Here is a 23,967-nt window from a genome sequence, read left to right on the forward strand (position 1 = left end):
CCATTCCCCGCGGGGAGTCGGAATCTTCAATATACGATTGCACAGTGAGTACAGGGGAAAATAAATAAATACAGGCATACTGTAGCTCGCGCTACTATGCCTAATTTTATGCTAGAGGAATATTTTTTTTTTTTTTTTTTTTTTATAGGGTGAACCCCCGCTTTAAGCATACACTAGTGATGGCCATGTTTGCCCGCAGGAGATACACAGATGTTCCTGTGCATCCACGTGTGTGCAATCATTTAATTGCTGTCTTTTTGGATGCTGCAGCTGTCCGGACACAGCCACATCTCCAAATTTGACATCCATGTGGGTGCGGGTGCATGTTTCTCAATGCAGACAGTGTGAGGGACTGCCTGTATGCAGGTGCACAGGAACATGTTTACATTCTGTGCTGGCAAACACAGCCCTCACACAGGTATATGTGTGTGTAGCGCCTAGCTACTTTCAGAGCCGGTGCAATGTTACATTTAGGGGGAGAATTCTGAGAAATGGTTATCTCTGAATTAGTTTGATTGTTTAAATTTGGATCTCTGCTCTAGCTTAGCTGTACTGTGGGGTAGCCTTTCGTTCTGGGACTCCCATCACCCCCCGGACGGCAGGTGGCAGCAGTGGGGTCAAGTGAGACTGAGTGTCTCTCCTTGGCGGCCAGTCAGGGGTGAGCCACCTCGCTGTACATGCTGGGAAGGGGTATAAAGGGGGCAGACGCCATTGCCTCAAGGTCCTTAATCGTGTGGCGCCCACCATTGGGGTAGCCATTTCACGACATCCCTGCATATGGCCCTCCTGGCCGGGGTGTGTGTGGGTAGCAGTGTTCCTGGTTCCGGGACCACGTTAGCCCGGAGCAATTGATCTGCTAAGCGGGCCCAGTGTTTGACTGGGTCCCCAATTTGGAGGGGGTCCCGAGCTGTCCATCCAATTGGGGGAAGCTGACCGATGAGTCTATCCGAAGGATACCAAGCACAAGGCTGGTGTTCCAGAAGGGGCCTGTCCATTCATCGGGGGACTACCTGGGATCTGACTGGATGTTGGTCGCCTGTCAGTCGCTAACTTGCAAAAACTACCTGAAGGAAATCTGGGTGCTGAATCTACTGAAAGAGGATTCTGGACCACAATTGTCTCCATTTTTTTGGGAGGGTCTGTGGCAGAGACTTGATCCTAAGTTCAAATGACATTCTCGCTGCCAGGCTTGTGAGAGAGGCCTGTCCAGGTGCGCTACACCCACTCCGGCTGGAGTGGCGAAGTAAAGTATTGTTGGAAGCAGGACTGTTTCCCCGTTTGCAGTTACACCTGAATCTGCTGTCTCCTATTTGCTATCTCTTCACCTTTCTACTGTTTAATCGTTTTTACCCGGCTGGGTAATAAAAGCACAGAAAAGACATTCCCTTTACTACAACTTTCATCAAGTACCCTAGACGGTGGAGATACAGAGGTAACATGCTACCCAAAAAAAACCAGCAGCTCCTTCAGGGGTAGTGCTACATGTAAATATGCATGTCTGAATGAGTCCTAAATGTTCATACACACATAATGCATTTATTAATTAATGCATTAAAAAAAAAAGGAAGCATTTAATATTACTTTAATGATTTTTAGATATTTAATGAAAACAAAAGACAAGGGTGCAAAAAATATTAACAGAAAAAAATATTACAGAAATGACAATAATTAACAACAAAAAAATGTAAATAAGGATGAAACAATGTTTTTGACTTTAGACATAAAGTGCAAGTATAAGTGCAGCGCAATCATATATAAAATGTATGAACTGTGTAAACAATGAAAACTAAAACACAGCCCATTAGATAGTGTCCAAATTCCAGAAGAAAACCCAACTCTTGTGTAAGCTCAAAGTGATGGTTAATGTATAACTTCAATGTGTTCAGTGCCTACCACCTTTTGGATAAAGTTCCTGCTCACCTCCAGTCTTTGACCCCACTACAGAGTCAACATGACCTAAATGGCCTCTACTTTAGATGGTGTAAAACTTGGAAGACTTCCCCAAATGGTGTCCCTGAATCACATTACTCCACTTCTTGGTTCTCACTCAACCATATATCATATAATGAAATAGAAAAGGAGAAATCATAGTGCTTTCTGCTTCAAATAGATTATTAAAATTGTATCGTAGGATTGAAAAACAAAATCACAAAAGTGATTGAAAAACAGACAAAACAGTCAGATCACCACGCAGAAGCCAATCGTATGTAGTAACATTACGGAAAACGGCTCCTTCCATCCATACACATTACGTCCACTAGCGGGCTTCTTCAGCTCCGGGAGGCAGTGGAGGACAGAAAAGCCTGGCACGCTATGGTCCATGAGGTCACGAACAGTCAGACACGACTGAACAGCAACAGTCTGAGAACCCATATAATATTATGCAACATTAAATTCTATAGCAAATAAGTTTTATATACAGTCCATTAGTCTAGGACACACAGTATTGATCACACTGGAGATGGAATTCGTCTACTTTGCTTCCTGTAGTGTACATGATAACTTAATCATGTTTGATCTTGAATTGTTCAGTATTTTCTTCCACATCTCGATAGATTCAGGTTATGAATTTAGTTTTATCACTTCAGGAATTATGAATTATATTTGGAGCTGAACTGTTTTAAAGAGCATTTCTAGGTTCGATCCTGAGAGGCCCCAAATGCAGAACAGATAACTATCTGTTACCCCTTTCCTGGTTTCCCTTTTACTCTCTGTGGCTTACTCTTGTCTTCTATATATTTTTTTTTTCTTAACCACTTAATATGTTCCTTGCTACATGGTCTTCTAATGTTTTACCTTGCTATACTGACTGCGTGCAACCCTTCTCAAATCCTTTCTCTAATCCGTTTTCTCCATAAATTCACCCAGGATTGTACAATTATTTGAAGTGGATCTGCTGCCCTTAACATATTTGTTACCTATCCTGCATATGCACCTACTTTTTCTTAATGGCTAGTGCTTAACATTTTTGTCCAACTATTTTATGGATACTAGTTAGGCTATTCTGCTCTTAGTCTGTGACATATCAATACATTTGAAGATCTGCAAAAAGTTAAAACAGTTTTAAAGCATTAGATCAAAGAATTCTCTGCAGAATTCACATATAATTTGCAGCTGAGCTTAACCACAAATTGAAGTTTCCTGTCATTCTTAAAGAGGAATTAAACTTTATCACTTAACGTTAACTATTTTTAATCCTTATGCTGCTCTAGTCAATAAACAGGAATTTAAATTATATTTACTTGTTTTAACATTTTTTACATGTATTCAGTTGCTCCCTGTTTTTTGGCCTAAGCTACAATTACGTTTTATATCCTAGAAATCCTCATGAGCATTTTGTTTCTTTCATCTGGAAGGAGGGGAGAACATGCTACATAAATAATCTATTCTTTCTCAAGATGGCCACGGCAAGAAATGCTATGAGGTGATTTTTGAAGCAATTTCTCAAAATAAAAAATGGATGAGTGGGGTTGCATGAGTTGCTGGAAAATGGAGGTTGCCGTAAAATCAATCAATTCCCCCATCGATACAGTCAGTGTTGATGGGGCAATGGCTCCCACAGCAGTGTTCTGTTCTTACCTGCCAGGGGAGACACCATGATCATGAAGGTGGTTCTCCCAGGGCGAGGCTCGGCTATTGCACACTCTAGGCCGTGCTGATCGTGGTTGTCTTCCCTGCCGCTTCTCGGCCTTTTGGCTGGGACTGGGTGTGGTATCTGTCCTTATCAGTTGTCAGCGGAGCGCTGAAGCACCTCCTACATGGGGAGGGTGGATGCAATCCAATGACGTCATTGCACCTGGAAGGATGGTTTCAGCAGGGACTACGCTGTGCTGCTCGACAGAATACTGGGGGCCGGCCCATGGTTGAGTCTGAGCCATCTGGAAGGGTGCTCCTGGTGAGGATGGGTGCTGCGCTTGGTCTTAGTCTTTTTGCCGAGTTCTAGTCTGGCCTTCTGGCTGGCTGGTGTAAGTGCTATCTCTGTCAGCGATCCGGTTGGAGGAGCTGGTAATGCCCTGTGGTAGGACGGGGTAGGACCATGCAAATCCGCCGGGTTGGCTGGCAGGGGTGGAGGGCTGCACTGGCCGGTCGGGGGGTCGGATATGGAACAAAAAGCCTATGGTGCATGTGCCCCTGGAGTGGCAGTCCAGGGGTATCTGAAGATCACTGTGTGTGAGGGACACATTGATTTAAGATACCACGGTCACTGCACCAGATACACGCTTTTTTTAGCACCTGCCTCCTGGGCCGGGCCTTTTGGCTAGGACCGGAGGAATTTTTTATTCCTGGCCGGAGGGCCTGGTCATTGTTTCACCACAATGGCCACTTCTTTCACTCTCCTCTCCACTATCCCTTCCCCCACTTTATTTTATTTAAGCCTGTGTTTGTCACTTTTTTGTCTTTTTTTGTTGTGCACGTTTTGTCACTGTGTGATTAGTAGGGTGCGGGTCCTCGGGTCAGCCCTGAACGTCTTGGGAGTGGGTGGACATGGCCTTCTGGCTTAGTTCGCCTGCTCTCATGGGGTCTCCCTTCGGGGGAGCCCCACCTAGTACTGGGAGGGTTCTGTTTCGGCAGTCCCTCCGAGGAAGTTGGGTCCGTGTCGGCTTCGGTTGCTCGGACCACAGTACCTCAGTCCCCGTCTGGAGCCTAACGCCCCGGGGGATCAGGGTTTGGGTCCCTCTTCAGAGGAGGACCACTTGACGTTGCACCCGTCTGCACGTTTTTGTGAACACTCTTTATGTGTGTGCACATTTTTTCTGCACCGGGTGGAGTTTTTTGGGTGTGTTCACACGCCATAGGCTTTTCAAAAAAAAAAAAAAGCAGTGTTCTGTTCTGCCAGTGGGAAGCCTTCCCTGCCGACAGAACACAAGGATTACTGCGTTACTGCTAGTGACTATAGCCGCCAGTAATAATCGCATGCAAAAAATCTGACAGGCAATAGAAAAACTGAGGATGGGAGTAGTGTAATCTTAGACAGGTTGTACTAAAGGCAGTTGTAAGAAAGTCTTGAGAGGGCCGATCCTAGGGTCACAGGGATTTCACATTGGAGCGGATCCCGAGGGCTTTCACTGGAGCCGTGCGCTGTCAGGGTGGTAAAAAAAGTCCTGCTAGCCGCATCTTTGCAGTGCTGTAGGAGCGGTGTATACAGTGTATGACAGTGGACAGAATATACAGGAAAGGAGTGTGGAGGGTATTACAGTGGGCGGTATGTACAGGAGAGAAGTTTGGAGGGTATGACAGTATGTATAGAAGAGGAGTTTGGAGGGTATGACAGTGGGCGGTATGTACAAAAGAGAAAATAATCACGCCCACCAAAAGACCCCCACATCCATTTTTTTTATATCGTAATTAAAACTAAAATTTTATTTATCAGGAAGTCAGATTTACATGCAACGGCACCCCCACTTCACATCAGGAGTCCCCCCTTAGCATCAGGAGCCCCCTTTCACATCTCCCTTTAAATCAGAAGCCCCCCTTTACATTAGGAGTCCCCCTTTACGTCAGTAGTCCCTATTTACATCAGAAGTCCCCCTTTAACACCAGAGTCCCTCTTTTTACATCAATAGCCAACTAATGAACATCAGGTGTCTCCCTTTATGCCAGAATCCCTCTTTACATCAGAAGTCTCTCTTTCACATTAGGAGTTCTCCCACGGCTTTGGGTCTTCTACACTTATGTGCAAGCCCGTGTCCTCCTCCTTCATGTGAGTGCCCAAGTATGGCCCTGGAACATACACAGTCTGTGAGGATGACAAGCAACCCCCCGGCCCCAACCTCCATCACCATCAGCGGCTGTTTGACAGCCTACAATCTTTGCACCCCAAAATTATCTTTTCAGAGCTTATCTTATCTTATATTATCTTTACAGAGCAACCTGAGGAGCACACTCTGCTACTGACGCCCGCCTGCCATTGACTATGCCGGGGAGGGGATGGAGGGCGTGCACAGAGGGAAGTGGTGTGGCCTTTGTACAGGACATCAGAGCGGCCGGGGGGAAATTGGCACCCTGCCCCCCTGAGGTGACCACATTTCCAAACTGCCATTCAGGGGCAATTTTGCTAAGGACAGTGGGGGGATGTAGTCTAACGGTTGATCAGAGGCGGAGTTGACTTGTCCGGCGAATGGCTGGTGTTGTCAATTGCCACCATCACCTGCCATCGGATGCAGCGTGGCACTTTCCACTGTCGCCTGCCACCAGATGCAGCATGTCATTTGCCACTATAGCCTGACACTAGATGCAGCATGTCACTTTGCCACCGCCGCCTGCCGCTAGATGCAGCATGTCACTTGCAAACATCGCCTGCCGCTAGATGCAGCGTGTCACTTGCCACCGTCGCCTGCCGATAGATGCAGCGTGTCACTTTCCACCGTCACCTGCCTCTAGATGCAGCGTGTCACTTGCCACCGTCGCCTGCCGCTAGATGCAGTATGCCACTTGCCACCTTCACCTGCTGCCAGATTCAGCATGTCACTTATCTTCTCAATAGAAAAGAAAAAGATTTTTTGGTACCTATAGTACCACGCACTCCGGTAATTTATTACCTGACAAAAATACATAAACATCCTACTTGCCCCCCGGGACGCCCTATTATTAGTGGTATAGATTCCATCACGTCCCGCGCGGGTAAATATATTGATTTCTATTTGCAACCATTAATCAATAAGATGCCATCATATATAAAAGATTCCCGCCATGTTATCAACATATTGGCAGGCCTCACCCCTACAGCGGGGATGTGGCTAGTGACAGCGGATGTCACATCTTTATACACGGTGATCCCGCATACCTTAGGTCTGTTTGCGGTGGAATACTTTCTAAGGCGAGATTCAGTTCTCTATGATGAGCAAATTATGTTTATTATGGAACTGCTTTATTTTGCACCCTCACAGAGCTATTTTTGGTTCAATAACCAGTTTTATAGACAGTCGAGGGGAGTCGCCATGGGGGCTAAATATGCCCCCAGCCTGGCAAACCTTTTTATGGCCCTATGGGAGGAGGATGTCGTCTATGCCCAGCGACGACCAGAGGTGGTGTTGTGGGGCAGATATATCGACGACATCCTCCTAGTATGGTATGGCGACCGTGATGCATTAGATCTTTTCATTTCAGATCTAAACATTAACAACAGAGGTATCATTTTGAATTTTGAGGCCAGTCAAACTGAGATCAATTTCTTGGATTTAAAAATTAAGATCAATAATAATACCTTCACCACGTCTACTTTCTTCAAAAGTACCGATAGGAATTCCTTTATTACTATTGGAAGTTGCCACCATACATCTTGGCTGAGGTCTGTACCCAATAGCCAGTTTATTAGGCTAAAAAGGAACTGTTCTAATGATTTAGAATTCCGAGATCAGGCCAATGTATTATTCAAGCGTTTTTTAGATAAGGGGTACTCAAAGGACTTCCTTAGACACACTTTGGATGAAGTTATTCTACTCAATAGGAGGGACTTACTCACAGAGAGGCCACCAAGAACCAATAGGGCACCTATTGTCCCTTTTTACAACTATCAATTCGGTGCAACACTTCAGTGTCAAACTCTTGGGGAAACATTGGCACATTCTTACTAATGACCCAGTACTTAAACCCTCACTTCCAGACAGACCACAGGTCATTTTCAAGGGAGCTCCATCTCTTAGAAATAGAGTGGCACCAAACATCTTGGATCCCCCCATCAAGAGCGTTTTTTTAGTATATCACTGGGTTTTACCAGTGTAGAAAATGTAGAGTATGCACATTAAGTGGATGCAACCATAGACGTACTCATAAATTCATCTCCTCCAGCACCGGACTCGAGTTTGAAATTAAATCTTTCATAACATGCTCGACTGAAAGAGTCATCTATCTGCTCCAATGCCCGTGTGGGCTTTAATATGTGGGCAGAACTAAACGACCCTTACGTGTGCGACTAAACAAGCACATAACTAATATCCTCACAGGTTTTCCAAAACACCCAGTCTCTCGGCACTATTTGGAGGTCCATGACAAAAACCCAGATACATTTTTTTCTAGGGATAGATAAATATGCTCCACAATGGAGAGGCGATTCAATGGTGCGTAGTATATCCAGGCTAGAAATGGCCTGGATCCACAAAATTAAGTGTTTTACTCCATTTGGCTTAAATGTTGAGGTTGACCTTAACGCATTTATTGATAACTCGTGATTGCTCTTTTTTTATTGTTAATGTCATAATTATTATATTTTTGTTCTTATTGATGATGGTGTGACTTTGAGACTCTGCTATATTTTTTGTCTTATATATATATATATTATTCAGGAACCTAGATTCTATACATTTTTAATATAAAATTTTTATTAAAGTTTTCCACTTTTCATCTTTTTTTTTAATTATAACACCTTATGGATTACTATATTAGTTTAGTAAATTTTTTTAGGTGTATATACATTATTTTTTATAAGATCTTGTATTAACATCTAATTGCATTCTCCTATTTAACCAGTGGAGGTGCAATTTTTTTCCTCTGAGTATCATATGCTGGTTTGTTCCAGCCTGTGTAATCATATTTTAGTTATTAATTTCATATTCTCTGGTCTTCATTTATTTTTGTTTGTTTTATATCTCACAGCTCTCCATTATGTTTATTTACATTCGGAGATTCTGTTTGATCGTATTGTCGTGGTTCCATCATCTCAAAGTCACATCGAGGCGTGGTTCCCGTCGTTTCCTTTATATGCGATGCGTCAGTGCGTCACCTGATCCCCTGTGACGACGTCTTTGTGAGACGAAATGATCATCAGGAAGTTGACGCGCTGACGTCTTCGCCAATAGGACAGGTGTCTGCTTGTCGGCCGGCTGTTTGTTTTTAGACGTGATTTTATTCAGATGCTTTTGTAAGTATATCTGATTCTTTTTACATTAAACTTTGTGCATACAATATTATGCTATGCGAGTATTTCTTCCCTCTGTACTGTACGAGATATCTGCTGTGAGTGAGGTGATCGTTTCCACTCTGTCGTATTACTTACATCCACCCTCCAGCTGTCTAAATTGAGGAGATCGATTTTGGATCCGTTCGGATTTCCCACATCAATCTTCCTAACGACCTATTCCAGTCCAGAGTGTGTTTGACTTTCAGGCTTATTTAGCCTGGGTTCTGGTAAGCAGGCTTGTACTTCTGGTGAAGGGACACGTGTGATATTGGTGCCATCATAGGCTTTTCTTCACATTTTTGTCATTGTGGAATCACTTTTGTTTGAAGCATATCAGGACTTTCTTTTTCCTTTTTGCTGCCATTTAGTTGTTGGCAATTGGACTTTTATACTATCTAATATAAAATCATATGGGTACATTTACACTTATGCACTTAGTGTGGTATTTATATTGTTTATATTTAAGATAATTTCCACAGTTTTTATTTTCATGTTGGTTTACAGCGCAGTTTCCGTTTTTTCTTTTGCTTTATCATTTGTGTTGTCGCACAATTTTTGTTACTGCTGCTTTATATTCATAATATTGCATTTACTGCTAGGTTAGATGCATTTTCAGTGTTTCATTTGTATTGTGTTTAGTCACCATCAGGGAGCGCGGTATTTTCTCTTCTTTTCTGTTTTACCACTTGTCATCATCGCCTGCTACCAGATGCAGCGTGTCACTTGCCACAGTCGCCTGCTGCCAGATGCAGCGTGTCACTTGCCACAGTCGCCTGCCACCAGATGCAGCATGTCATTTGCAACCGTCACCTGCTACCAGATGCTGAGTGTTACTTGCCACCTATATTCTGGCTCTCTCTCCCTCCCCTTCAGCTGGGCATGCCGGGGGCTGCAGTTTCCCCTCTTAGGATTGCTGTGGCTTGCCAGTCCTCGGGACTACATGTCCCATGATCCTATTTTGTGCTCCTTTTTTTTCTTTATGCTCAGTAGGAAGAAGAGGGTGCTGCTCCCCACTCCAGAGTATAGCAGGATGAGGAAAAGAGGGAGAGCCCACAGCTGCTCTCTCCACACAGACGGAGCCATTGACCAAAGGAAGGAGGGAGAATGGGTAGAAAACGGAGAGCCCTCTTCTTACAGCAGTGGCTCGAGCAGGGGGACAGCACATTTTCTCTTCCTCTGACCCACTCGCTGCTGCTATCATTTGCCAGCGGGGAGCGCAGGCAGGAGGGGGATCCACGGCACCTGAGCTTTGGCGCCCCCCTCTGCCTTAGCTTGTGATGCCTGGGCGTGGTGCACCCACCCAGGATCGGCCCCGAGTCTTGATAAATGTGAAAAGACACTAATTATTTCCTCTTGTGTCTTTTGGGTGATCGTGAGAATAAATCCTTTACTTTTAAACAGCTAAGATAAAATAAGTGTGATTTTATTTAGCACACAAAAGGTTACAAAAAGAAGTAAAAAAGTTGCAGGTTCAAATACAAAAATAAATGTAGCGTACAATAAAATAAAAAGAGATAAAATGAGAAATGTTTGCTTCTTAGAATGTAATTATTAAGAGCATGTGCTTTGCTCTTTATTCAATATGGCTCCTGTCCTTAGTGTGTGCTTGTGTGTTGCTGTATAAGTGTGTGTCTGTAAAAACCCTGGCCACATGTCTTTTATCTTAAGCAAGCCATCTCTTTTGTTTCCAAATTCCACTCCCATATGACCTTCCAGCAAAGGTGGGGGTTTGAGCTGTAACTTGAGATGAGGTTACTTCTCTGACTATCTTAATTAACAACAGACAAGAAGAAAATTGGGTGAGGGGCCAAATTGTCTGAGTGAGTTATAGAAACACACACAGACACTCAATACTTCACATTATTTATCACAAGCTATACGTTACAAATGCATACTTTAAAGAAAATATAAACTTAAAACCATTATACCTTGACAGCTTTCTAGAATTGAGACTCAATTACAATAACAATCCATATCTGTTATTTCTTCTCTCAAAACCCTTCACACACGCATCAAATTAGAGGCATGTTTTTAGCCTTGGCTATTTTATAAGTACTTAAGACCAAATTAAAATGTAGATATTAAAAATATAACAGCGGTCAATGGATCAACTTCAGTACAACCAGCCTGCCCATAGATGGATCGAATCTTGTCCGGTCCCTTCTGTACTGGCTGAGATTCGATTCTCCATGGCCAGCTTAAGTGTGCTTTGCTTTATTTATAATCGATAATTACATCAACTGGGACCGATCTGTCAGTTTGTATACTAGCTGTGAATGCAGTTTTTTCAGCTATGTCTTTTGGGAACACATAAGTAAATCTCTGTGCTATCAAACAGAACTGTTCTTTGATTGGTTTCCTTTAATCTGACTCTTCTGAATCTATTGTCTGTATTCTCATAGTTGATCATGCTTCAATAGATAAGGCGAATGAATGAATGTTACACAACAACTATTCCACTATCTTTGGGTATGGCATTTTTAATTCCCTTTGTATCTTCACGAAAATCATTTAGGGCATTGACTATTCATGTTCTCAAGCCATAAGCCCTCTTTTGAGACGATCTGGCTCGTGTCCCGGACAGACTCACCCCTTTGTTTAAGCAAAGCAAAGTTTTATTTACCACATCTCCCCTTATTTACCCTGATCCGTGGCACATGATTCGGCTGGCCGGGAGATAAGTCACAGGCAGGGCCGGTGCTAGCGCAAGGCAAGTCGGGCACTTGCCTTACGGCGCCAGCGTCAGCCAGGGAACAGGGCAGAAAATCAGCACTTCAGCAGAAGAGTGCGCAGGGTGCAGTTCACCCAGGCACCACAGGGGTGGAGGCGCTCAAGCGCCGGAGTGCTCCTCGCTCTCCTCCTCTATTTGTCTGTGTCCGTGGCGAGGCACCCGTCCCCCACGTCATTTGTGCTGTCCTCATCTTCTCCACCCTGGTGGCACAGCTCTGCATTCTTTTATAGTACCGGCGGTCCGGTTACTGTGGACTCCGCTGTCTCCATGGCAGCCAGGTTGTTACAATAATTGACGTCACACGGCTGTCTAGAGTTTATCACCTGGTATGGGGAATTTAAGTGCTTAAGACAATCAAGGTATGGTAAATGTAACCTGATGTGGGTACCACAGCCGCCTCCTCCTTCTCCTGTTCCACTAAGGTAGTGCATCTTAAAGAATGACTTGAAAGGGGGGTCTCTACTAATGGAGGGGGGGTAGTTTGTCATGTGGGGGGGTCTGTACTTATGGGGGTCTGTACTAATGGAGGGGGGTGGAGGGTGGTTTATGGGGGGGTCTGTACTAATGGAGGGGGGGTGGTTTGTCCTGGGGGCACCAGTGTGTGTGGGCTGCCGCTGCGGTCGGCATCTGAAGGACGAATCCAGCTATAGAGGACTACAAATACCAGCAATAGTACATTATATACAACGCAATGCAGAATAACGCCATCCATGCTATCTTTCTCTGTAAAAGATAAATAAGTTAAACGATCACTTTAAGCATCATAACCATTAAAGTTTAATGGAGCACATATATAATGTATGGGGTGTGTGCGTGCGCGCGCCGGGGGGGGGGGGGGGCGGCAAAATGCACCTTAGTTGGCAAAAATCCTTGCACCGGCCCTGGTCACAGGTGTCTGAGACCACAGGAGAGCATATCTGTTTACAGCTTCCCATCAAGAGATATTACCAAAGCTTTGTTGACCTTTTTAGCAATAGAAGGTCCATATGATCCGTTGAGATTCCCTATTAACTGAGATGGTGGGTGTCACGTAAGGAGCTCCCATTTATGTTGGTGTCGGAAATTTAAAGATCATTTTTGCTCATGAGGATTTTTTTCACAATTTTTCTTCATGTGGACTTTCTATACTAATATTTTTAACTCAATAGTTACTTCACTGTTGGATTTATAGTTATTGAATTGTTTATATCACATTTCCAACTAGCGCTGCTTTTTTGGACATAATGAAGTTTGAACTGTGGATATATCATATGGTTTTGCTGCTGCTGTCACTTTTATACTAAAGTCACTACAGACTAAGGATGAGCCGAACACCCCCCTGTTCGGTTCGCATCAGAACTTGCGAACACACGAAATGTTCGTGTGAACTTTAGAACCCCGTTAAAGTCTATGGGACTCGAACATTTGAAATCTAAAGTGTTAATTTTAAAGGCTAATATGCAAGTTGTTGTCCTAAAAAGTGTTTGGGGACCTGGGTCCTGTCCCAGGAAACATGTATCAATGCAAAAAAAAGTTTTAAAAACGGCCGTTTTTTCAGGAGCAGTGAATTTAATAATGCTAAAAGTGAAACAATAAAAGTGTAATATTACTTTAAATTTCGTACCTAGGGGGGGTGTAAAGTCAGCATGTGAAAAAGCGCATGTTTCCCGTACATAGAACTGTCCCTGCACAAAGTGTCATTTCTGAAAGAAAAAAAGGCATTTAAAACCGGCTTTGCGGCTCTAATGAATTGTCGGCTCTGGCAATTAGAGATGATTCATTCATAAAAAATAAAAAAGCTAGGGGTCCCCCCAAATTCCATTAACAGGCCCTTCAGGTCTGATATGGATATTAAGGGGAACCCCGCCGTCAATTAAAAAAAAATGACGTGGGGTTCCCCCCAATAACCATACCAGACCCTTCAGGTCTGGTGTGGATTTTAAGGGGAACTCCACCCCAATTTTTTTAAAAAAATGGAGTGGAGTTCCCCCAAAAATCCACACCAGACCCTTATCCGAGCACGTTAACCTGGCCGGCCGCAGAAAAGAGGGGGGACAGAGTGCGGCCCTCCCCTCTCCTGAACCGCACCAGGCCACATGCCCTCAACATGGGAAGGATGTCCCCATGTTGATGGGGACAAGGGCCTCATCCCCACAACCCTTGCCCGTTGGTTGTGGGGGTCTGCGGGTGGGGGGCTTATCAGAATCTGGAAGACCCCTTTAACAAAGGGGACCCCCACAACCACCGGGCAAGGGTTGTGGGGGTCTGCGGGCGGGGGGCTTTCCCAGTGACCAGGCTTTCCCAGTGACGTGACGGGTGGCCACTTCCCCTATATAAGAAATGTCACAGCTCCAGCGCGTCATTCCTCTGGGCTGTGTCCAGCGGAAAGAGGAGCTCCCCTGCTGCGCTCTGGACGGATGGATCTTCTCATCGCTGGACTGGACCGCTGATCATCCGTCGCTGGAGAGATCATCCATCGCTGGATAGAAGACAATGTTGGAGCGGGGGGCCGGGCCGAGAGTGGATTCACATCGCTGGATTTTTTTTTTTTATTATTAATAAAGGATTTTTTTCTACGTGTCTGTGTGTTTTTTTTTAACTATTTACACTTCCTTTGTGAAATGGTAGAGGTACAGTGTACCCCATTACCAATTCACATAGGGGGGGCCAGGATATGGGGGTCCCCTTTGTTAAAGGGGTCTTCCAGATTCTGATAAGCCCCCCACCCTGTTGTGGAAAATTCTATAAATGTATGTTGTCAGATGTCCCCCCAGTGTCGGTTTTGCTGTAGTGCGCTCAGGTGAGCGAATACACGCATACAGACGTTGGTGGAAGGCCATTGGGGCAAACACCTTTCCATGGAAACAGCAGATCTGCACGCTCCTTTTAGGGACGTTAATTTATGCCTCAGCAAGGAACTGGCCACTTCTTGCCGACTGCATTAAATGACCCCAAGTGGACAGATCTGCGTACCTGGAAACTGTAGGATAACTATATGAAAATTATGGTTATCTGATCCATGATTTAAGTATGGTTTGCAACAATGGCAGTCTGCACATGGCGACTGCCCGCAGCCATTTGTATACATCACTACTAGCATTGTTTGAATCACATGTCTGTGATTGGTTCTTTTGAATGTATACACCATGTCTGATTGGCTGTTTTGTAAAGCCACCACCTTCTTTTGTTATTCAAATTGACATAAATAAAGAGAAAAGGAGCTTGAAGTCAGAAGAGATGATGACTAAGAGCTGAATGGAATGAGAACATGCTGGTGTGAGGTCTCTTGCTTGTATGAATGGCAGAGAATGATGGTGAGTGAATATATTTAGTTTAATTATGGATTATTTCATTAAGATGGATTCTGTGCTTAATAGCACAGGGCAAAATGGCGGTATGCTCTGTATACAGCCCAGCTTTTTGCCACGACAGTTAATTGGCGGGCCAAGGTAGGAGTAGTCTGGGCCCCCTTTTCACATCGGTACAGATGGGGAAGAGTAGGTTTCTGTTCCGATGCGTGGTGGGGGGCTCTGCTCTACAAAAAAACAAAGTTTTCGTCTTTTTGAAATAATGTGTGTGTGTGCGAGCGATTGGACACGTGTGTGTGTGCGAGCGATTGGACACGTGTATGATGGCTTGCGTTATGATTGCTTGCGTTTGTGAAATCGAGTGGATTTGATTGTACATGTATGTATGAATTATGTGTGTATGCCTGAATGCTGTATGATTGAACAGTTTGTAAGTAAGTAATTGATTGTTTGACCAGATTAAAACTGCTTGGAAAAATTACCTTTTGTGTACGGTTTGTTTAGCCAGGCATGGCTTCTCTGACCATGTTTTGGACCATGCGGCTTGGGGGAGGGGCGGACAGTGTTCTGATTCTGAAACTTCTGAAAGTTAGATATAACATTTTTATGATGCATATGGAAACTGTATATTGTGGATGATTTGTCAGTATAGAGGTGGCATTATTCAGCCTGCGATGTGTGCAGGGGGACATTTTGTATCTTTTGAATGTAATGTCCTCATGTGTGCGGCTGGGACTTTGTTTGAACCTGAATGTCTTGTTCCTGTGTATGAGAAATGGAGACTGTGTGTATTTACATCATTTTATGTTGGACGGGTTGCCTTTGTATAGTTAGGCAAGGCATGTTCCATGGTGTAAGATGGTTTCTCTGGCCATGCGGCTTGGGGGAGGGGAGACAGTGTTGGATCTCTGTGTTTCTTGAGAGTACAATTTTTAAGAGCAAAGTCATGTGTAATATGTTCATGATCTATGTGAGGAATAGAAATGAATAAATTGTGATTTTTACCTTTGTATGGGACCAAAAGACATGTCCCTGTGAGTGTGGCTGAACTGTGATTGAATTGTTTGGCTGATGAAGGAAACATGTGCTTTAGTGGGGGAGGGGTGATTTGTTTGGTGTGCCATGAGGCTCGGGGGGGGGATGGGCAACCAGCATGGCTGTCCCATCACTGAGTCAAAGTTGGTAAACAATAGCAGGCGTTTTAAATGATGTGACCTAAGTATATTTTTTGAATGGCTTGTTACATAAGCATGAAAAGTTATGCCATGGTGTGTACATGAACTTTGAGAAAAGTGTTTTTGTTTTAATGTTGCGCATGTATCTGAAATTTTTTGAATGTGCTGTGTTGGCAAAAGGTCCGATTTGAAGCAGCCTCAAATGCGGCTCTGGGAGGGAGGGGTGACTAGTGTTGAATCCCTGGGCTCAGTGTGAGGGGTTCCCACCATCCCTGCGCTCATTATGAGGGGTTCACACCATCCCTGTGCTCAGTGTGAGGGGTTCCCACCATCCCTGTGCTCAGTGTGAGGGGTTCCCACCATCCCTGTGCTCAGTGTGAGGGGTTCCCACCATCCCTGTGCTCAGTGTGAGGGGTTCCCACCATTCCTGTGCTCAGTGTGAGGGGTTCCCACCATCCCTGTGCTCAGTGTGAGGGGTTCCCACCATCCCTGTGCTCAGTGTGAGGGGTTCCCACCATCCCTGTGCTCAGTGTGAGGGGTTCCCACCATTCCTGTGCTCAGTGTGAGGGGTTCCCACCATTCCTGTGCTCAGTGTGAGGGGTTCCCACCATTCCTGTGCTGCGCTCATTATGAGGGGTTCACACCATGAAAAGGTCCGATTTGAAGGAGCCTAAAATGTGTGCCTTGTTGGTTGGTTGTTTTTAGAAAATGTTTTTGGTGTTCGTTTTTGATGTTCCATGTGTTGTCTTTGTGGAGAGATTCTAGGCAGATTTTTGGGGGCTGCATTTGGCAGCCATCTTGTTTGCTATGGTCGTTGGCGGCCATTTTGTGAGGTGCAGTCTGTTTGCTCTGTGGGTCATCTTTTGGGTGTGATACCATGTGACTGAGCAGTGGAATTTTTGCAGCCTTTGGGGCAGATTTTGATGTTTAGGGTGATTTCGAGGCGCAGTTAAATTGTTTTTTGCAAGCGTAAATGGCGCCATTGTTTGCTTGGTTTGTCGCCATTTTGAGATACAGTTTAAGCGCTATCTTTTGAATTGTGCTTGCGTGCTAGGACTAATTTATATAAAAGATCTGACTAACCTACCGGCTGACTTTGTAGTATAATTGTGGAGGCTTTTGTGTAAGAATTTCGTTTTTGTGTAGGATTTCGTTTTGGTGAAAAGACTGCTTTGCATGCACTGAATTTTAATGGATTGTGGAACTGGCTTTGAATACATTTTTGTGCACAGCGATGTGCGTTTTGTTTTTGAAGATCGTAGGGTCAACTCCTATTCTGCAGATGGGAGGAGATTGTTTTACCTTTCCCGAACCAAAATAATTTTGTTTTAAAAGGAGAAAGGCAGAAGAGAGTCAGTTCTGGCTTTGTTTACTATTGGATAATACTTCCAGGGGATATTTGTGGTCCATGGAGCTTTTTCTTGATGAAGATAGACTTCCCCTCCCCTCCCTCTTCCTGTCATTATGTAAATAAACCAGAATTGGGTTTTACGAGCTGAGCATAGAACAGAAAGTCCTTTTTCAGCATTTATATATAAGCAGAAAGTCAGTGGGAGGAGTTTTGAAGTCTTCTGAAAGATTAGCAATGGTATTTGTGTCCTGAAAGGACAACGGAAAATATTTTGGCGTTTTTAAAGGTTTTTGTGAAATCTTATACTGTAAATACAGTTTTGGGTATGCGAGAGCGAAACAGGAGGGCTTCACCATTATTGTTGTGACATCTAGATGCAGGTAGAAAGAAGCCATAATATTGTTTTTGAAAAGTGGAGGATTTCATGGTGCGTTGTGGTCTGTCTGGCGAACACATTTTTAGAGGCTTTATATCGTGAGACAGGTCTGGCCGTGTACAATAATCGGAAATCCTGTGCGCGATTGTATTAGCATAAATGTGAGGAGTAGTACGCTAATTGCCCTGCTAAGGCCGTGTAGAATAATCGGAATGCAGGGATCGGTTATGATTTTAAAGGCGCAAGCCATAACCGCTCCGAAAATAAGCGCAGGCTGTTCTGGACGCAGAGCTTGCCGAAAAAAGCGATTAATCGTCATGGGATGTGCCGCCCATGCAGTGCACCAGTCAGACAGCTGCACGCATATGAAGTCTGGGTTTGGGGCTCCGGACATGAGACCCCTTAAAGAATGACGTAGGTGGTCAGAGGGTACAGTAAGGTGTACTCCTTTGGAAGGTACTCTGGCTGGAGGTATGAGACCTCAGAATAAAGATACCTTGGATGTAGTTCAGATATGGCTTCAGAAATCTGTAATGATGAGTGTGGATGGAGGCGTGGTACACGCTTTGGTGACCCTCAAAGGAGAGCTATACATAGCGGGTCTATGCAAGGCTCTCACGCTATTCTCATATTTTCCCATTGTATTTTCTTCTATTGCTGAAAGTAAAGGCAGATTTCCAGCGGGTTTTTGTTTTTTTCATTTTTGTTTTGGATACTATGAATATCTCCCCCACATTTGTATATGAATGTTTGTATGTAGTAACGTGAATATGTTCGAATTTACCGCGGCGATCCTCCGATGCGTCGCGGCTGTAGTATTTTTGTAGAAACGGGGAAAGTAGAAACGGGGAAAGTAAGAGTTACACAGAGTTTCGTTTTGAATCGGTTTTGAAAGAATGTCATTGAAAATTTACAGGAATGTCATTTTTGTTTGCCATTCTCTGCAGGATAATTATGTGGGATGAAGTAATGATTTCTGTTTAAGTATTTTTCAGGTCCAAGAAGTTTCTGGAAGTTTCTGTACATAGAGAGCATGTGTATGTAGACAGCTGTACACATGGATAAATACGAGTCTAAGAAGGTTTAAAGGATCATAGGCTATTTCATTGTTTCTTCTTCCTCCAGTCTGTAATGAGGAAGAAAATGGGGGGATAAATAAATGTAAAAGTGACAGTTTTTCGAACTAATAACACTAATCTTTCTAATTCTAATCAAGTTTGTGCCAAGACTGTCTTTCTTTGATAGAATTTGAATCGGCAAGCAGCAGTCTGGTGAAGTAGGTTCCCATTTTAGATGAACCTCCCAATGGTTCCAGGTATTACAGGAGATGGTAAGGTATTACAGGCGACGGGGAGACACGCACAGATTGCGCAGTGAACACAGTCCCGAGGTCGGGGTCATTGTCATAAGGTTTGTTTGGAGGTCAACTGAAACCAGGGTCGTACCCACCTCACCAGCTGTCACGTCTTTTCTCAGGTGATGGGGTGAGTGCGATCACTGTAACATGAACTTCAAAGGGGTTCAGGAGAGTCTCTCCTGGACCCCGACACTGTAATTGGTTTTCATTTTTCCCAACCAGGTGACTGGGTCGTGTGTAAAGAAGCTTGATGGATGAGACCACGCCAGCCACTGCAAGAAGCGGCTCCTCCACATCAAAGAAATTAGTAGTATCTTCGTTTATTTTGTATTTGTTTGTTTAGTAAATTTTAGCAGAGGCAACGATGAAAAGCATCCCAAGTTATTATTTAAAGTCTTTTTTATGACTATTTAAGAAATTGAACGGGACGGATTGCGGGGTCTGTTCTGAGTCTCCACCGAGCTTTAGTCCCCAGTGATGACAGCGGTACATGCTATTTATGACGTTATGATTGGTATGAGGATTATTGACAAACTAGTGAAGACTCCGGACAGACACTTGTCAATAGAATTTAATGAGATGTCTTTAGAGGGTAGAATTGTTTTTGTTTTTATGGCTCTGTTCTTCAGTTGGGTATCTACAGCTTATAAGGTAATTCCCCCAATGCAAGAGGTTCATGTGTGGTGGTGAAGCTGTCCCAGCATCCTATATCGCGGCCGATCGCAAGGATCTGATGGCGCAAGAGAAAGTAGGAATGGCAGGGGCGGCTAGAAGGCACCAACCCGGACCAGGTCTGGGCATGGCTTTCTGCATATACAAGGTGGGGGGCTTGAGCTTATGATACGATTGAACAATTCACACCTATTGAGGATGGAATGTTTCATGTGACTGTTGAAGCTACAAGGAAGTTCTCACGGTCCAAGGGCGATTTCTGGGAATTTACAAGTAAAGATTGTTATACCTGGATCGGGGATACTGGGAATTGGAGTTCAGGCCCATATGGATAATGTTTGGGTCCCTGCAAGGCAGAGCCAGAGCTGTAGCTAAGTGAAGGTTGGGAATCCTTTGAAGGGTCTGGGAATCTTTGGGGATTAATTTTTATTTTACAGCGGATCGTGGTTGATGGAAATGGGAATATATATACTCATGTGGTTTTTATTTCTATTCTTTCTATGTTGTGATGAGGCGCTCCTGTTGCCTGATTGGACGCGTGACCAGAGCCGGAGCAGATGACCACATTTTCCTTGATGAAGACGCCCCGAAGCCGGACCCATTTACAAGACACAGAGGACCCCAGACCGATCTGCGATTACTACAGCTCACCAAGTTGTGTCATCCTTATAAGTCATGTCTCCTGAAGAACAGAGTCTACATGTCAAGCCGTGTTTTCCAGGTGTAAAGAAGAAGATCATCGCGGGACACTTGGGAGAATATGACAAAAAAAGGGAGGACTGTTGTGGAAAATTCTATAAATGTATGTTGTCAGATGTCCCCCCAGTGTCGGTTTTGCTGTAGTGCGCTCAGGTGAGCGAATACACGCATACAGACGTTGGTGGAAGGCCATTGGGGCAAACACCTTTCCATGGAAACAGCAGATCTGCACGCTCCTTTTAGGGACGTTAATTTATGCCTCAGCAAGGAACTGGCCACTTCTTGCCGACTGCATTAAATGACCCCAAGTGGACAGATCTGCGTACCTGGAAACTGTAGGATAACTATATGAAAATTATGGTTATCTGATCCATGATTTAAGTATGGTTTGCAACAATGGCAGTCTGCACATGGCGACTGCCCGCAGCCATTTGTATACATCACTACTAGCATTGTTTGAATCACATGTCTGTGATTGGTTCTTTTGAATGTATACACCATGTCTGATTGGCTGTTTTGTAAAGCCACCACCTTCTTTTGTTATTCAAATTGACATAAATAAAGAGAAAAGGAGCTTGAAGTCAGAAGAGATGATGACTAAGAGCTGAATGGAATGAGAACATGCTGGTGTGAGGTCTCTTGCTTGTATGAATGGCAGAGAATGATGGTGAGTGAATATATTTAGTTTAATTATGGATTATTTCATTAAGATGGATTCTGTGCTTAATAGCACAGGGCAAAATGGCGGTATGCTCTGCATACAGCCCAGCTTTTTGCCACGACAACCCGCAGACCCCCACAACCAACGGGCAAGGGTTGTGGGGATGAGGCCCTTGTCCCCATCAACATGGGGACATCCTCCTGATGTTGAGGGCATGTGGCCTGGTGCGGTTCAGGAGAGGGGGGCCGCACTCTGTCCCCCCCCTCTTTTCTGCGGCCGGCCAGGTTAACTTGCTCGGATAAGGGTCTGGTGTGGATTTTTGGGGGAAGTCCACGCCATTTTTTTTTAATTTGGGGTGGAGTTCCCCTTAAAATCCACACCAGACCTGAAGGGTCTGGTATGAATATTTGGGGGGAACCCCACGTAATTTTTTTTTAAATTGATGGCGGGGTTCCCCTTAATATCCATATAAGACCGGAAGGGCCTGTTAATGGAATTTGGGGGGACCCCCAGCTTTTTTATTTTAATTTTTTATGAATGAATGATCTCTGTAATTGCCAGAGCCGACAATTCATTAGAGCCGCAAAGCCGGTTTTAAATGCCTTTTTTTCATTCAGAAATGACACTTTGTGCAGGGACAGTTCTATGTATGGGAAACATGTGCTTTTTCACATGCTGACTTTACACCCCCCCTAGGTACGAAATTTAAAGTAATGTTACACTTTTATTGTTTCACTTTTAGCATTATTAAATTCACTGCTCCTGAAAAAACGGCAGTTTTTAAAACTTTTTTTTGCATTGATACATGTTTCCTGGGACAGGACCCAGGTCCCCAAACACTTTTTAGGACAATAAATTGCATATTAGTATTTAAAATTAACACTTTAGATTTCTCCCATAGACTTTAACAGGGTGTTCCGCGGCTTTTCGAATTTGCCGCGAACACCCCTAATTGTTCGTTGTTCGCCAAACAGGCAATGTTCGAGTCGAACATGAGTTCGACTCGAACTCGAAGCTCATCCCTACTACAGACATTAGGGTGGTTTTAAAACTAATCTCAACTGTATATCAGATGTTCATGAAAAAACGTGATGGGATATGAAAAAAAGACATGTCTGTAATTCAGAAGATGGAGTCTTAGCAAAGGTGCAACAATTATCAAAATCACAGCGATTTCTGGTGGTTTCTAGCACTTGGTGGGCTGTGCCATGGGCCTTAGGGCATGCCTTCCTTTTGTACTTATGGCCCATAAGAGGCCTATTACCTTCCTGACTGAAATGGTTTCCTTCACACTGTTAGGCTGGATTCACACTTATGCATTTTTAGTGCTTTTTGCATTTTGCCGATGCTCTACAGAACATGTTCCATGGGAAACCACCATTTCTGCCCACAACACTTTGGTTCCCTAATCTATATATGTACCAGTTTTGCTTGTTATTTTTTTTTCTCTTTTTGCACATTATATCGGTGACTTGGGACTGCCTGTTTCAGTTTTTTGCCATGTTATGATGCAAATTGGTAAATATTTATGGTCACCTTATCTCTGTGTGCCATTTACCTGTTTAAATGTAAATGACAACGATAGCCGTAATAGTTCTATCAAATGTAAGGGCAGAAGCCTTGCAGATCACAAGTTTCAGCTTTTACAAAATTCACATCACCCAGGTCCATGTGGCCTTCTCTCAGGCTCGATTCACACCTATGCAGGTTGCAGTTTGCATATTCCAGGTGCATTTTATGTTTTTTAATGCACATTTTTGATTGAAGTCTATGGAACCAAAACCCAGAAAAAAGTCCCAGGGCCTTTCCATAAAATGCACAAGTGTGAAAATGATCCATAGGAAACCATGTTAACCACTTGCCGCCCGCCAATGACAAATTGACGTCGGCAAAGTGGTTGTAGAATCCTGACTGGACGTCATATGACGTCCTCAGGATTCTGAGCCGCTGCGCGCCCCCGGGGGCGCGCATCGCAGCGATCGTTGTTGCGGGGTGTCAGTCTGACACCCCGCAACACCGATCTCGGTAAAGAGTCTCTCACGGAGACTCTTTACCACGTGATCAGCCGTGTCGAATCACGGCTGATCACGATGTTAACAGGAAGAGCCGTCGATGGCTCTTCCTCACTCGCGTCTGACAGACGCGAGTAGAGGAGAGCCGATCGGCGGCTCTCCTGACAGGGGGGGGGGTCGCGCTGATTGTTTATCAGCGCAGCCCCCCCTCGGATCGCCACATGGACCACCAGGGAAGCCCACCCTGGACCACCAGGGAAGGGCAGGAAGAAAAAAAACGGGGCAAATAAAAGTCTTAAAAAAAAAAAAAAAAGTTTGAAAAAAAAAAAAAAAGTTTGAAAAAATAAAAAAAATAAGTCTGGAAAAAAAATAAAGATGCCAATCAGTGCCCACAAATGGGCACTGACTGGCAAAAAAAGGAAAACAGTGCCGCCCCACAGTGTCCATCAGTGCCGCCCCACAGTGTCCATCAGTGCCGCCCCACAGTGTCCATCAGTGCCGCCCCACAGTGTCCATCAGTGCCACCCCACAGTGCCCATCTGTGAAACCCCACAGTGCCCATCTGTACCACCCCACAGTGCCCATCAGTGCCGCCCATGAGTGCCCATCAGTGCCACCCATGAGTGCCCATCAGTGCCGCCCATGTGCCCATCAGTGCCGCCTATGTGTGCCCATCAGTGCCGCCTATGAGTGCCCATCAGTGCCGCATATCGGCGCCCATCAGTGCCGCATACCAGCGCCGCCAATCAG

At 44.4% G+C, this 23,967-nt stretch overlaps 1 protein-coding gene and 1 non-coding gene across 2 annotated transcripts in view; both read left to right on the forward strand.

The window, feature by feature from the left end:
• RESF1 (retroelement silencing factor 1) overlaps positions 1 to 23,967 on the forward strand; it is a 180,052-nt gene that overhangs the window by 26,955 nt on the left and 129,130 nt on the right. The window lies entirely within an intron of this gene.
• LOC120933906 lies at positions 3,572 to 3,730 on the forward strand. Its single transcript, XR_005748159.1, has one exon. It is a non-coding gene; the product is annotated as a U1 spliceosomal RNA (small nuclear RNA).

Source organism: Rana temporaria, chromosome 3 (genome assembly GCF_905171775.1).
Source record: "Rana temporaria chromosome 3, aRanTem1.1, whole genome shotgun sequence".
In the NCBI taxonomy this organism is placed as follows: Eukaryota; Metazoa; Chordata; class Amphibia; order Anura; family Ranidae; genus Rana; species Rana temporaria.